At 42.8% G+C, this 16859-nt stretch overlaps 1 protein-coding gene across 2 annotated transcripts in view; it reads right to left on the bottom strand.

The window, feature by feature from the left end:
* Nucleotides 1–16829, bottom strand: part of CCDC92 (coiled-coil domain containing 92) — a 43284-nt gene extending 26455 nt beyond the window's left edge. Inside the window, exon 1 of one of the 2 annotated variants that reach the window (XM_007666910.3) lies at nucleotides 16723–16829. The gene's annotated coding sequence lies outside the window, so the exon portion shown is untranslated. Of the gene's footprint in view, nucleotides 1–4296; nucleotides 4456–16722 lie in introns of those variants that run through there. The other variant, XM_007666911.4, reaches the window with a different exon arrangement.
* Nucleotides 16830–16859: the final 30 nt, after the last annotated feature.

The raw sequence follows: 16859 nt of genomic DNA, 5'->3' as shown, positions 1-16859 counted from the left end.
GCGCTTACTATGTGCAGAGCATTGTACTAAGCGCTTGGAATGAAAAAGTCAACAACAGATAGAGACAGTCCCTGCCGTTTGATGGGTTTACAGTCTAATCGGGGGAGACAGACAAGAACAAAGGCAACAAATAGAGTCAAGGGGAAGAACATCTCGTAAAAACAATGGCAACTAAGTAGAATCAAGGCGATGTACATTTCATTAACAAAATAAATAGGGTAATGAAAATATATACAGTTGAGCAGACGAGTACAGTGCTGAGGGGATGGGAAGGGAGAGGGGGAGGAGCAGAGGGAAATGGGGGGAAAAGAGGGTTAAGCTGCGGAGAGGTGAAGGTTTTCCTCACTCCAGTTGACTAAATATAATAATAATAATTATGGTATTTGTTAAGCACTTACTATGTGCCAACCACTGTTCCAAGCACTGTGTTAGTTATAAGGTTATCATGTTGTCCCATGTGGGGCTCACAGTCTCGATTCCCATTTTACAGATGCGGTAACTGAGGGCACAGAGAAGTAAAGGGACTTGCCCAAAGTCACACAGCTGGCAAGTGGTGGAGCCAGGATTAGAACCCATGACCTCTGACTCCCAAGCCCATGCTCATTCCACTAAGCCACGCTGCTTCTCATATTCTGTAGCATTTGATTTCATAAAAGTCCCTCAATAATCAGGGGGAAAATATCATTCAAAATTCTCTCCAAATAAATGCTGTCCTGACCTTGCCTAACATTCTTTTAGGCAAATATAGTTTGAGGAGGTGTGAGATAATCTTATTTAACAATTATTAACAACTCTAAAAACATAAGATTACTCACATGTATAAGAGGGGGGTAAATAAAGGTTCACTCTGGGGTCAAAGTCTCAAACTCCAAGCTATGTTTGAAGCTATTCTGACTTTTTTTAATGGTACTTGTTAAGTGCTTACCATGTGTCAAGCACTGTTTTAAGCGCTGGAGTAGATACAAGTTAAGCAGGTTGGACATAGTCTTTGTCCCACATGGTGTTCACAGACTAAATGGGAATGAGGGCAGGTATTGAATCACCATTTTACAGTTGAGGAAACTTGAGGCACAGAGAAATAAAGTGACCTGCCCAAAGCTACAGAGCAGGCAAGTTGTAGAGCTGGGTTTAGAAACCAAGTTTTCTGACTCCCAGGCCTTTGCTCTTTCCGCTAGGTAAACTGCTTCCCTTTAGGCCACATGGATTTTTTTTTTTGGTGTGTGTGTGTGGGGGGGGGCTTTTTGTAGGCAAAGAAAATGTGGAGGTCGTGGAATAGGGTCTTCTGCCCAATGGCATTAATAGGATTATGAGACAATTTGGTTATCCTCAGTCTTGCACTGAAGCACAAACTCATAAACCTAGCTATTATCTCCTAATGATATTATACATTGTGTTCCAATTTGGTCTTGGAGCAGTTGTCCCCTTAAATATAGTGTAGATTGCTGTCAAGTGAAGATAAAGCTACAGAATAATAGAATCGTCTTTCGGTTTGAATTTAAATCTCCCTAAAGTTTAGTTCACTGGCGTTGAGCAGCCCCATGGCCCAGCGGAAAGACCACAGGCTCAGGTCGGGGTTCTAATCCGGCTCCACTACTAGTCTAACCTGTGATTTCCTACAACTCAGCACGCTCACTTTGCTCTTCGAACACCAATTTACTCACTTTATCTCGATCTCTTCTATCTTGCCACCAATTCCTTCCCTCACGCCTGCAACTCCCTCCTGCTTCATACCTGACAGACCACTACTCACCCCACCTTCAAAGCCTTATTAAAATCACACTGTCTCCAAGAGGCTTCCCCAGTTGAGCCCTTATTTCCCCTATTCTCTCTCCCTTTTGTGTCACCCTTGCACTTGGATCTAGCCCTTAAACATTTAATATTTACCCCACCCTCAGTTATGTACATAGCCATAATTTATTTAAATGTCTGTGCCCCCCTCTAGATCGAAAGCTCTTTGCGGACAGGGAATATGTCTACCAACTCTGATGTAAGTGCACTCCCAAGCACTTAGTACAGTGCTCTGCACACAGTAAGTGCTCAATAAATATGATTGATTCCTTTGGCACATCTCTGATGAACACCCACAGTTAGGATATAGTACCCCATTAACGTGATGCCTACAATAGCTTGGTATTGGATTGTATGGTACTGTCCCAAGCACTTAGAACGTTGCTCTATACATAGTAATTGCTCATTAAATACCACTGATTGATAGCTTTAGTAAGAAAACAAACACTTTGGGAGGAACCTCCACTTTCAGATTGCTAGAAGATTTGGAGAGCAGTTAGATTTTTTTAAATGCAGGTAAAAATCTAATGTAAATATAAAAGTATAGTGTTTATTGTTATGATTTTTATAATTCAATTACAACATCTGTATGACAAATGTTTCTTCGCTTAATGTTCATTTGCCATTGAATCAAAGGGCTAGACAAATGCTTGAAATCACAGCTACCGGCTACCACACGCAGGAATGTTAAGGTAATGGATACTGGATGCCAGTGTCAATCCAAAAATGTAACAGTGTCCAAATCTGGGGCTTGTGGTGAGGGGTTTAATGAAGACAGACACACACACAAGTGACAGGCTAAAAAGGACTCTTGGTGCCATTCTCCAAGCAAATGCCAGGCTTCTTACAGAGACGGAAGAAGAGAAATCTCACAGAAGAAAAGATTTATGATGAATTTTAAAATGACCAAATCTTCCAACCACGCATATCTTCCATTGCAAAATACATTCAGAATCTACAAGTGAGTGGATTGGTGATGTCACTTCGTTACCCAAATGCATTAAATTGACAAATCATGGAAGCATTAGGTTGGATTAGTAACTTGACAATTTTCATTGCCAAAGTAAAATTTTACAGAGTATACACAGTTTTCCAGGTTTAATTTTTCAATAAGCTTTTCAGGTGTAGAAATATAGAAATAAGGGTTTTCTCTGTTGCAAGCACTGTTCTATTTTATTTCTGGTAAAGTCAGTCAGCTACCTAATGGAGAACATCTCCGATAATATAAACATGCTAATGCCTATTCATCCATAATTGACTGAATTCTCATTTTCAGGAATTTCTGTAAAAGCAAGGTATCCAAGTTTGGTTCAGGAGCCAATCCCCCATTTATCACATTGTTTCTGTGAGAATATTGGTTTTGATTTAGGTTATCCGGAACGAATTGTGTCCTAAGTCCGAGGACTGATCGTAGAGGGCTCTCTTGAAGTATTTGCAAATGTTACACAGTGAGCCAACCCAGTGCTTAAAATTTTTCTCAGGCATGAAGTTAGGCCCTTTGAGGAGGGACATTAACTTCTTCAGATTGCCAGGGAAACACCAGGGGCTCTGCTGCCTATAATGTATATTCACATTCACAGGGCATTACCAGATCTTCTAGCAATATGAAAGTGGAGGTTCCTCCCAAAGTGTTTGTTTTCTTACTAAAGCAATCAATCAGTGGTATTTAATGAACAATTACTATGTATAGAGCACCGTTCTAAGTGCTTGGGACAGTACCATACAATAGAATTAGCAGACGTGCGTTTTCCTGCCCATAATGACCTAACCTTCCAGAGCCCTGGGAGAATGGGGCTCGAGAGTACCCAATTTCTGTGAAACCAATCCAGTGTTTTAGTGACAAGAAATGCCATATACAGATGCAACAATTTAGGGCCACAGCAACAAAGAACTGCTGTAGTACTTCTCCCTTTGGTTTTGGTGTGGGAAATAATAGGATTTATTTGCTGAACAACCATTGGCCATTACCTCCTTTAATTCTTTCATTTTGCCTTTAGAATAGTAAGTATCAGTTACCTCACTGTGTGTTTATGAAAGTTATTTAGTGGACTACTAAAAGGCACTGTAAAATTTAGTCATTACATTTACTTTTACCGAGATTGAAAAACAACAAATGAGGATCTTTGGAGGATAGATTCAAAATAACCTTTTGTAATAATATTAGCAATGATAATAATAATTTACTATTTGCCAAGTGTTGTACTAAACGCCGGGGCAGACACACAACAATCAGGTCCCACAGTAAGTATGAGGGAGAACAGGTATTGAATCCCCATTTTACAGATGAGAGAACTGAGGCAAAGAGAAGTTAAGTGACTTCCCCAAGGTCACATAGTAGACAAGTGGCGGGGCTGGGATAAGAAACCAGGTCTTCTGACTCCCAGGCCTGAGCTCTTTCCATTAGGTCACACTGTTTTGCTGAGGATGTTTACACAGACGAAACTACACCGATACAAAAGGGCATGGGATTTTAAAACAAGATAAACATCATTTTAAAATGTTATTTACCATTTCCCTAGATCTTCATTTCCGGTAATTATTTTTGGAGGACTTCCAGGCGTACAGCTAATGATGCTTGACCATCAGCCACTCCACGATTTGACAGTCCTAACCTGGACTGTTCAAATTTTAATAGTTTCTTGTCTGAATTTCCTGTGCTGTATGGAAGAAAGGCTCATTTACCGTTGCCACTTTGGATTGTTTAGCTCCCAAATGTTCTTTTTATGCATTGTGATTCTTTCCTGTGTCAGAGAACAACAGAACCTTTGAAACCACATAATCCACTTCTTCAACAAATATCTTATTTTACTTGGAAAATGTTTTCTATGAATAATCAATCACCCATAGAATCCTTCGATTATAACTCTGAGGAGCAGCACCGAAACTTAGTACTATTAATAATGGTACTTACTGAGCACCTGCAGAATGTAGTATGCTTTACTAAGTGTTTGAGAGATAAGAACAGAAGCACAAACCACGTTCCCTGCCAAGAAGGGGCTAAAGAAGCAGTGTGACCAAGTGCCAAGAGAACAGTCTTGGGAGCCAGAGGACTTGAGTTCTAGTCCCGGCTCTGCCACTTGCCTGCTGCAGGACCTTGGACAAGTCACTTAACTTCTCTGGGTCTCAGTTTCCTCTTAAGAGGGGGGTGAATACTCTTCTTCCTCCTACTTAGACTGCAAGCCCCATGTGGGATAGGGGCTGTGTCCAAACTGATTGTCTCGTATGTATCCCAGCACTGAGTATAGTGCCTGGCACGTAGTAAGTGCTTGAAAAAAATCATAATTATGACCCTGACTGGAGAGGCAGATAAATACCAAACATACACAAATGCTGAGGTTGCCATAAATAAAACAAGAGGCAGATGAAAGGGTGATAATAGTAGGGTTATTGAAAACGAGTTGGGGAAGGCTTGTTGGAGGAAGTGGATTTTAGAAGGGCTTCGAAGGTGGGAAAGGCTGAAGTTTGGTAGATATGGGGGAGAGGTGTAACTGTAGGTCCGGGCCCCTGGGACAATGTGACCAAAGGATTGGAGGTGGGCCCGGGAGGAGCAAAGAGCGCCAGCAGGGGAATCGAAGATGAGGAGAGCCGATAAGTCTTGAAGTCACTGGTAAGGAAACTGCTTGATGGGGAGGAAGACGGGTAAGGATGGGAGGGTTTTGAGGAGAGAGGAGACATGCTGTGTGCATTTCAGGATGATTATGTGGATGGCATCGTGGTGTAGACCGTAAACTAGTTGTAGGCAGGGAATGTGTCTATTATTATATTGTGCTCTTCCAAGCTCTTAGTACAGTGCTCTGCACACAGTAAGTGCTCAATAAGTACGATTGAAAGAATGGAGGCAGGGAGGCCAATATAATAATAGAATCGTGGAAAGACGAATGGGGGACAGACTACCTTCCCCCACTTGGCACGGAAAGAGGTGGGGCTTACAAGTGATGCAAGACAAGCTGGTGAGTAGTTATTTAATCAGAGTATTTCCAGGATGTGCTGGAGACGTCCTTTGCAAGCAAATATGAAATTACATTTGAAGGCGGTCCTGGCCAGTTTCGTGGGTGGGCTGGACATGCTTAAGGGTGGGCACACAAATTCAGAGAAGTGATGCAATAGGGTTTAGCCATGGATCAGTTTGCCCATTTGAAGTGCAATTACTTCCAGGTCAGTTATTGCAGCAGTTTCAGATGGCATTAGCTTTGGGACACAGATTATGATCCAGAATGTAGATGGTTTTTATTCCAATAAAAGGCAAAAAGGCAGCAGCTTCATTCCCTATACAAGCAATGTCCCTGAATATTCTCCTAAAGCTTTTCTTCTGAGAGCCAAAGTATTCTTGACATTTTCATTAATCCTCCCATCATCCCGGAGAGGCAGAGGGCAGATTCTCTCACCCCCACTGTAGGGTTAGGGAGCAGGAAATTAACACTGCATAGGCTGCTCTCCCGAATGCCCCATTAAGTTGTGGTCAGCTTAAGGTCACTGTGTTCTCCTTCTGTTCAGGTCACATACACCAGTACTCTTCTCCTTCATTCTTTATAATGAAGCATGAAGAAAAGTTTTCCTGGTGCATGAGCACCTCGTTGTGAAAAACAGGAAACCTGCTCAAATAGTGTCCCTTTGGTCATCTTTGGCTCAGAACTCCCATATGCTATTTAGAAAGGTTCCCAAGTCCCCCAGAACATAGTACAGCACCCAAAGTGAGATGGCATTAGTGGAAAGTAATGCTTCAGAAAAGTCAGTTCCAAGATGTTGCTGATGGTGACTGTATCTGTGTAGGGGTGAATCTCTTGCCCATTTGGCTGAGGAAAATACGGCCAAAAAAGAAAAAGGAGTAGTGTAACTCTTCTGGCTCCTTGCCATTCGGGTGAGGATTGCTAGTCACTAATGGTGAAGAGGGGAAAGGTACGCTCTAACGGACTTGAACTCATTTTTGCAGTAGTAGTGATGGTTTACTCTTAGCCGTCTACATTGTCTGGTGTGGAACCCCAGCAGCAGGCACCGTGAGACAACTGGAGGCCTTCCCAGACTGAGTCCCCCTTTTCCCTCTGCTTCCCCTCCCCTCCCCCCTTCCCCTTCCCTCAGCACTGTGCTCATCTGTATATATTATTACCCTATTTATTTTGTTAATGAGGTGTATATCTCCTTGATTCTATTTATCTTGATGATTTGTCTTGTTTTGTTTTGTTCTGTTTCGCTTTGCTGTCTGTCTCCCCCGTTTAGACTGTGAGCCCCTCCTTGGGCAGGGATTGTCTCTATCTGTTGCCGAATTGTACATTCCAAGCGCTTAGTACAGTGCTCTGCACAGAGTAAACGCTCAATAAATACTATTGAACAAGTGCAGTCTGAGGTCAGAGAACTTAGTACAGTGCTCAATAAATGCTACTGATGATGACAGAGACCTTGAGAACTGCAGATACTAGCATGCACTCATCCAATTTGTATGGCCAGTGAGACAAATGACTAGGATACTCAGAGTAGTAAGGGTTGAGAGACTCTTTTCCACTTTCTTGGGGAAATCTTGGAAAAGGCAAAAACAAGGAAGCAAAACAAAAACAAAAAGCAAAACAAAGTACTAGAATAACTACAAAAAATAAACAATTGTCCTCTGTACAACTAGACAGACTGAAGCTGGACAGAACACAGAGGAGCACCATGGCCTGGTGGATAGAGCAGTCAGAAGGACCTGGGTTCTAATCTAAGCTCTGCCACTTGAGTGGTCCGTGACCTTGGGCAAGTCACTTAATTTCTCTGTGCCTCAGTTCCCTCATCTGAAAAATGGGGATTAAGATTGTGAGCCCTTTGTGGGACATGGACTGTATCCAACTTGATTAGCTTCTATCTACCCCAGCGCTTAGTGTCTGGCATGTAGCAAGTGGTTAAATACCATAAAAAAGCATCAGCACAGGGCATATACAGATCAGCTTTTCCTCCTTCCATTTGTAAATTATTTAATGTCCATCAATCTTGCTACACTGAAAGCTTCTGGAGGGCAGGGCCCACGCGTACTAACTGTATCACCCTCTCCCAAGCTCTTATTACAGCGCTCTCCACATAGTAGGTTTGCAATCAATACTACTGACTCAGATTCAGGGAGAAATGCAGCCTTGCCAGACAGTCACTTCTCTTTCTGGGCAGATTTCAAAGGACTCTTCTCAGCACTCACCTGACGGCAAAACCCTCCTGCAACAGTCAGAGCTACAGTGAGGAAAAACCTTTTCCAAATCAAGTACATCTGGCACCTGTCTCTGTGAGCCACCCATCACCTTTGTGGATTTTATATTTTACATTCTATATTCAAGTTACACTTTTTCTAATGGCATTTGTTAACTGCTTACTAGGTGTCAAACACTCTTCTAAGCATTGGGGTAGGTACACGTTAATTAGGTCGGTCACAGTCCCTGTCCCACATGCAGCTCACAGTCTAAGTAGTAAGCTCCCTCTAGACTGTAAACTCATCACAGCCAGGGAACATGTCTGATAATTCTGTTGTACTGCACTCTCCCAGGTGTGTAGTACAATGCTCTGCACTTAGCAAACACTCAATAAATATGATCGATTGATAGGAGGGAGAATAGGTATTTAATCCCCATTTTACAGTTGAGGGAACTGAGGCACAGAGAAGTTAAGTGACTTGCCCAAGGTCATAAAGCAAGCAACTGACAGAGCTGGCGTTACAACCCAGCTCCTCTGACTCCCAGGCCCATTTTCTTTCCACTAGACCAGGCTGCTTCTCTGAGATTTCCCAAATCTTTCAAATTACAGTGTGGAGAGCAACACACGGACAGTGTTCTGGCGCTTCCAAAATTCCTTTTGTGAACTGTCTAGCTGCCCTACAAAATTTAGATCCTTATAGCCTAATAGTTGTCTTCAAGAGCAAGTTTGCATTATGCCTGCAGGGGCAAGGGTCACTGAATCAATCAATCAATGATATTTGAGATCTTACTGTGCGCAGAGCCCTGTACTAAGCGCACAGGAGAGTACACTATAACAGGGTCAAAGAGACTGTGGGGGGCAAATTAAATCTACAAGAAAAGGTGGAAGTGACTAGAAACAGAGCGGGGGCTGGTGGGGAGGGGAACATAGAGGAAGTAGCAGGGGTTTGGGGGGGTAGGATTCAGTGGGAAGAACCAGCCAGGGAGTTGGGAAGTTAACCAGATGGGCCCTAGAGAGATATGCCATAGTGGGAAACTGAGACCCAGCAAAAGTAATTCATTGTGAGCAGGGACCATGTCTACCAACTCTGTTATATGGTACTCTCCCAAGAACTTAGTACAGTGCTCTGCACGTAGTACAGTGCTCAAAAAATACCAGTAATTGACTGATGAGTGACTGAGCCTCAGAAATTGTGAGCAGGTGCAGCTGGCTGGACAAGATAAAGAAGACTGAATCTAGAACAAGCAGGTTGTGCGATGGATGGGCAGGGAGAGGAAAGAGAGAAGCCTGGGGCTATAAGCACCACAGAAAAAGGCCAGTGTGGGTATGTGGTTTACAGAGAAGCTGGCCCAGTAGGGGCATGGGAAAAGGTGAGGAAATGCTACCAAGATCGGCACACAAAAATCCAGGCCTTGTTTCACAGGCCTCAACTAGTTTCACTCCGATTAATAGTATTGTTAAGTGGCCAGATTCGAAAAGATTTCATTGCCATCTCTAATTTACCAACCCACTCCTGAACAAAAGTACCTCCAGGGTTGAATTTGGGAGCCTCTCCCTTGGTTTATTTCTACGGTTTCTCTTCTGCAAGCTGGGGTGCTAGCAAATGGATCACTGGGTTGGGGTTGAGGGAAGCTGTGATAATAGTTTCAAGAACAAGCCAACAATCCAGTCTGTCTTTGGAGTATGATTATGATATGAGATTAACCACCTTAAATGAGAGGTAGGATTTATATTTTCCATTCCCCCCAAATAAGCAACTACCTCAGAGAGCAATTTAGATACTTCTATCATTTGTGTCATCTTTTTTATTTATCTTTTTTCCCCTTGGAATGTATCTGCCAACTCAGTCATAGTGTACGTTCTCAAGTGCTTAGTACAGTGCTCTGCACGTAGTAAGTGCTCAGAAAATACTATTGATGATGAGGAGGAGGGGGATTGGAATTAATTCCATGTCAACACGCCAGCACATCCAATTATACAGTACTCTGCATATATGGCTAGTTTGGTAAAAACTACTGATGGACAAGGAAATGATGAGTTAGCTCTCTTTTATATCCTTATGCTTTGGGAAACCCATATAATAATAATAATAATAATGTTGGTATTTGTTAAGCGCTTACTATGTGCCGAGCACTGTTCTAAGCGCTGGGGTAGACATAGGGGAATCAGGTTGTCCCACGTGGGGCTCACAGTCTTAATCCCCAGTTTACAGATGAGGGAACTGAGGCACAGAGAAGTTAAGTGACTTGCCCACAGTCACACAGCCGACAAGTGGCAGAGCTGGGATTCGAACTCATGAGCCCTGACTCCAAAGCCCATGCTCTTTCCACTGAGCCACGCTACTTCTCCAATGGTACTCTGGCATATTATCTCACAACATAGCTGGAAAAATATTTACTTCATCAGTACAGGCCGGGTATACAAATATCTGAGCTTTGGTTGTTCCAGAAGATCTAATGCGGTAAAATACGTAAATATTTAAAGGATGCTTAAGGAGGTTAGTCCCTTGAATTGTAAAATTAATAGTAAGGGTTAGATACATGTATGTGACCTGAACAGAAGGAGAACACAGTGACCTTAAGCTTAAAATGACCTTAAGCTGACCACAACTTAATGGGGCATTCGGGAGAGCACCCTATACAGTGGGAAGCCGCGTGGCTCAGTGGAAAGAGCACGGGCTTGGGAGTTAGAGGTCATGGGTTCAAATCCCGGCTCTACCACTTGGCAGCTGTGTGACTGTGGGCAAGTCACTTAACTTCTCTGTGCCTCAGTTACCTCATCTGTAAAATGGGGATTAAGACTGTGAGCCTCACGTGGGACAACCCGATTACCCTGTATCTACCCCAGCGCTTAGAACAATGCTTAGCTTAACAGCACATAGTAAGTGCTTAACAAATACCAACATTATTATTTATGGAATATCATATATTGCAATGTATCTAAGGAGGCATAGGGTAGTACAGCAGGAAGGTGAAACAGGTTGTTATCCAAAGCAAACCTTTTTGTTTAAAAACAAGGATTCAGAAAAAAGGCACATTTTCTTTAACATTTACAAACCAATCTTTTCTGGTATGGTTTTTTAAATTTATCTTTTGCAGCATAGGGCAAGATACATATTGCAGCTACAGGGAAAAATTGATAAGCAAAAAAACCCAAAAAACCAACACACACAATAAAAGATCTAATTTTTAAAAAGCCACTCATTTAAAAAAAATACCCAAGAGGTAAATAGTACAACTCGAAGGGTGCCTCTGAAAGACTCTTGAAATAATGGGATAAAATGTAATTTTCTTTCTGGTGGCTTGATCTGAACACTGCAATAATGTAGGATTTTTGAGCTCATAATTTCTGCTAAGTGCGGTTATGTTTGCTGAAGGAGAGACAGAACAAAATCTCTCCTTTAAACTTTTCAAGAAGTTGAGAGGGAATACTGTACATCATGCGAAAGTATAAATTGAGAAAAATGAGTAAACCAGAGGGAGATGGGGGCCCTGAGAGCTACAAGATGGAAGGTGTGTGTTGTTAGTAATGATGATAATGAAAATGTGGAATTTCTTAAGTACTTACTATGTGCCAAGCATTGAACTAAGCCCCAGGGTAGACAGAAAATAATCAGGTTAGACAGAGTCTCTGCCTCCCATGGGGCTCGCAGTCTAAGGGGGAGGGAGAAGCAGCACGGCATGGTGGACACAGCAAGGGCCTGGGAGTCAGAAGGTCATGGGTTCTAATCCCAGCTCTGCCACTTGTCTGCTGTGTGACCTTGGGCAAATCACTTCACTTCTCTGGGCCTCAGTTACATCATCTGAAAAATGGGGATTGAGACTGTGAGCTCCACACGCAAGAGGGACTATGTCTGACTCGATCTGCTTGCTCAATTCTTGGTACACAGTGTTTACATATGATCATCATTGTCGACAATTATTTTATCCCCACTGTACAGATGAGGAACCTGAGAAGGGAAGTGACTTGCCCAGGATTACCTGGCAGACAAGTAGCGGAGCGGAGATTAGAACCCAGGTCCCCTGATGGCCAGGCCTTGGCTCTTCCCACTAGGTTGGCCAGCATCTCACATGGGGTCCTGACAAGGGGTAGAAGCGGCAAAATGGTCGGATTGGGCTTTCTTCTTAGGTGGCAGTGGATGATTTAACATGCAAGCTTTCTATAAATATATCTAAATAGGATCCTAATGATCCAAGAGCAGACACTCACTAATGATCCAAAAGCAGACACTCAGTATTGCAAAATTTATATACAAGCCCCAGCACTTATTTTTCTACAGTGCCATCCATCTGGGCAAGGGACAACTAAAACTATTCTAGAAGACTTGCACAGGTTCCAGATATGCTCTAAAATCCATGGAATGAACTGCAGTGCTGCAGACATGCCAGAACTCCCTCCCCCTCCGTCCTCGTCGGACCACCACTCTCCCCACCTTCGAAGTCTTATGAAGGTCAGATCTTCTCCAAGAGCCTTTCCCCGATTAAGCCCTCTTTTTCCTGACTCCCTCTCCTTCTCCATCATCTACACTCTTGGATCTGTACCCTTTTGGCACTTGATATTAGCCCACACTCAGCCCCATACTTATATTTGTAACATTTATTTATATTAATATCTCTCTTCCTCTAGATTAAGCTCCTTGAGGGCAGGGATTATGCCCACCAACTCTGATGAATTGTACTTTCCCAAGTGCTAAGTAAAATGCTCTGCACAAAGTAAGCACTTGATAAATACCCCTCATTGTCTTCATTTGTGAAAAATGAATGCCAACTTTGGGAAAACCATTTTTTTTATGGTTTTTTTTTTCGGGGGGGAATTACTCAATGTGCCCTCAGCTCTTCAATAACATATTTGGGATCAAGTGATATTAGAGATTTAGGGAATGCTCTTTTGACAATGCATGTCTATCTGGAAAGAATACAGTGTGATGCTGGAAGAAATACTTGTATGTATCTGCGCAATGGGGTGTGAGTTTTCAATAGTGTGGGGTTTGTCCAGAATGTAACACCTTCCTTCCTTATAGGAGAACTGAGCATTAATGTCAAAAGACAATTCAATGCAGTGCCAAAATCATGATATAAGTTGTAGGATCCTATACATTCCACTAGACTGTAAGTTTTTTGAGGTCAGGGATGGGGTTTACTAAATCTATTGGATGGCATGCTCCCACGGGCTTTAGTACAGTACGCTGCCCACAATGAGCATTCAAAGCCATTGATTGCTTGATTCAATCATTTAAATATGAGCTGCACCAAAATACATTTAGTGAAAAATACTCTTTGGGTTCAAGTGCAGAGTTTATAAAGGAGATAAATCTCACCAGGGGAGGAAGGAGGGAGAGGAGAGGAGAGGGAGCAGGTCATTGGATGAGGACCTCTTTCCTTTGAAGCACCATGGAGTTGGCAGGCAGAAGCTGGCAGATTCAGTGTGGTGGAACCATGGAAATGCTTCTCAAATGTTAAGAGGACCCAAGGAAGGTACTGGTCATGTCCAATCGCTTCCCGCTGATACAGTCTAAAAGCTACCCCCACAAACAAACAGGACCAATTATGCTTTTTACCTTGTCCTTTGACTCCCAGGGAAATAACACTCTTTGACTAGACCTTGTATCAACTAAAAATAGACTGCCAGCCCCAAATTTAGCACCAGGCAAATTCTGGGTGTTTGAAGAGAGGCTCCAAAACAAAGTCGGTTCACTAGTCAAGTTCCAAAATTCAGTGATTTGCAAAATAAGAACTGCACATACATATTAACGAACCATGCTCCACTCCAGGTAGTTGGGGATACCCTGAGGTCAGACACTGGCAGAACGGCCACAGACTCCTGTTGCCTGGCCATTCTGTTCCGGAGAGATTTACAATACGGACAGGATACCGATTTCTTCTGCAAACAAAGAGGTCTAATTCAGTTAACCTCTTCTATTTAACTTCAACCCTTTTCCTGGGCTAATTGCCTCCATTATTTTGGCAGTTTTGTTTATTTCACCAGCAGCTTTCACTGTATCGACAAAAGCAATGCTCGTTTATTGAAAAATTACCCTCTGTGTATCAACAACAAAAATATCTACCACAGGTGTGCTTGCCTGGGCTGTCTTTGAAACAGTATGGGATGGGCTGCTATCATATGGAGTGTTGCAGTAAGCAGCTGGCAAAATGCAAAGCCATTAGGCAAGGAGAAAATTCCTTCTTAGGAAAAAACAAATCAGGGCATAAATTAACTCAGCTACTCCTCTCATTCCCAACCTTTTCAGTTTAGACAAAACAGAATAAAATTAAATCTCAGTTAAAAATAACAAACAATTTTTTGATCTTCTGAAATAGATCACAGCACAGCCATGCCCTCCTTTACATAAAATTATTTTCATCGTTACTAGCAGCAACTCATCCAAAATGAAAATGTAAAATTGGAAGCACTTGAGTGAGCCTCCGCTACTATCAAGACTCTATTGCAAATGGTCTCTCTATGAGTATACTTATCTTTTCACAACAGAAATGTTTTTATGAAAGACAGTAATTTTAAAGATTTTAAGGCACCAATATTGAGGTTATTAATAACTCATTTGGCTGCAAAAGCACTGAGGCAATGAGGTAATGCTAATATTAAATTAGATCTGCACGCCCACACACATATACACTTTGAATCCAGTTGGCAATTTCCATATATTTCAAGACCCAGCTAGGAGACTTCAAGACGAATTCCACAAAATGTTTTATTCTAAATTTGGTTACTGATCAATGAGAACTATGTTAAAAGAAAAAATGAAACATCAAATTTCCATAGGGAACCTGATCTGGCAGAGGCTTGGATATTTAACATTATTTTTCCATCAACCAGATTAATATGCGGTACTCTAACATGCAAGTAATAGCTCTGGTTTATTTAAAAGTCAAAAGAAAAGAACTGACACACTGAATTAGCGTACTGAATCTTTTATCCAGAAGGAACCGTGAAAGTTATATTGTGTAATAACCTTCATATTAAATTTCTAATCAGCACATAAAACACATACTTCAGGAAATATTTTTCCACAAAGGAGTTGAAGATGAAAGTTGGCCCTTAACAAACGTATAAATCTCCAAATTATTTGGGGGATAATAAAAATCACTGTAAAAGAGCATCTTTTAATTTAACAATCTTTGCCAAAGAAAAAGCAGCTCAATTCCATAATCAAACCCTACAGCGAAAACATTTAAATAGTGCTGAAATTACGCAAAACAGCTTTAAATTAAAATTACCTTAGCCTTTGAAAATGTGTGCTGTTCAATGAATAACTGAAATAAAGTGGATGTCTAATGAAACGGAATGCCTCTGAGATGGATTATAATGTAGCTTCATTTTGTTTTGGAGGAGTCTATTGTCTTTCTCGTCTGTCTGTCTTGTCTTTGCAGGATAATCCGGCAAAGACTGTCGCACCAACGACATACTTTAATCTCTGCAGACCGTTTCTCTTAAATGCGTAAAAGCAAAATAGTTAAGAAAAAGACCAGTTCGGGTACATTTTAAGCGGGAAATCTTATAAATCCCTTTAAATAAAAGGCCAATATCCAAGGGTCAAGGATGGCACTAAAATATTATAACTATCGATATCAGGAACAAACATTTTGGTTACAAGTCAACTACAATTCTAGCATCAAAGGTTCCCGGGCACCCAACGGAACTAACTTTAAAGGGTTACTAGTAGAGGAAACAGAAGCGACTTGCAAGGAGGAGCTGCGGCCCCCACCGTGAGGATAAAATGTAATAAAGAAGGAAAGAGCGATGAGCTCCCAGGCCCACAAGAAGCATCCTTTGAGGGGGATTTCACTAAACAAAGGAGGGAGGGCAAGTCTGTGGGACGTTTCTCCTGCACCTGCAATGCGGATCGCAAGTCTCCAGTCTTACCCAGGGAGCTGGCACGGTACAAGCTTGCTTCTCTTCTGCCCTCCTAGGAGGCTCTGCTCATCCCAATACGGTTTCGACAAGACGCGTGAGGCCAGTCACCATCAGCCCATCACAAAGCAACACAACACACGCCTATTCCACCCACCCTCCTCCCAAGGCCCAATCTCCTGTCTGAAAACGCACGGGACCTCTAGGCTGGCAGAAAAAGACTCGAGTGGCCGAGATGCCACTCCTTCTGCCAAGAAGACCCTGTTCCCTTGGCTGCTCTGGTGGTTTGAAAGAAGAGGGTCGTCGGCCCCCCCACCGCCGCCTTCCAAGATTTCCCACCTTTCCCCTTCTCTTCCCACTCTTAAAGGGCTGGGGGAACCGGACCTGTGTCCAATCTGATGATCTCGTCTCTACCACAGCGTTTCTTACAGTTTGTGTCACACATTAAGCACTTCAGCTCTATAATAATGATATTTCAAGGGGGGGTGGCAAAGTGCTGCTTCGTTTCTCCCCTCCACCGGCAGTTGGAAAACAATCCCCCTTGAACTAGATAAACTGCTCCTTGAATGTAACCCCTCAGGTTCATACTTTCCAAGCGCTTAGGACAGTGCTCTGCACAGAGTAAGCGCTCCATATATACGACGGAATGAATGGATTTTTCTCCTCTCCCTTTCCCTTCCCACTGCGACACGGCGGCTGTCAGGAGAACCAGAAAACCCATAAAGGCCGGGACGGAGGCCGGGGGGACGGTCCTGCCCCCCTAATTACTAATTGTGGTCATTCCCTACCATACCCAGGCATGCGAAATAGAGGGCGAAAGAAAAGTTCAGCAGCGGACACGTTCCAGAGGGGTACCCCATCCCTTACCGTCTCTTAAGGAACATTATTCACTCCCCATCTCCCCGCCCCTCCCCGGCTCACCTGAAATGTTTGCTGTCCTAGTCGTTCAGGAATGGCCCCCCCTCCTCTCACTCCTCCTCCTCTTCCTCCTCCGCCTCCTCTCCTGCTGGGGCTGCTGGGGCAGGTGGCCCATGGGGCGAGGAGGGGAGGGGAGGGGA

Source organism: Ornithorhynchus anatinus, chromosome 2 (genome assembly GCF_004115215.2).
Source record: "Ornithorhynchus anatinus isolate Pmale09 chromosome 2, mOrnAna1.pri.v4, whole genome shotgun sequence".
NCBI classification, from domain to species: domain Eukaryota; kingdom Metazoa; phylum Chordata; class Mammalia; order Monotremata; family Ornithorhynchidae; genus Ornithorhynchus; species Ornithorhynchus anatinus.
The sequence above is the reverse complement of the archived record's forward strand: the minus strand, read 5'-3'. Positions and strand labels throughout refer to the sequence as shown.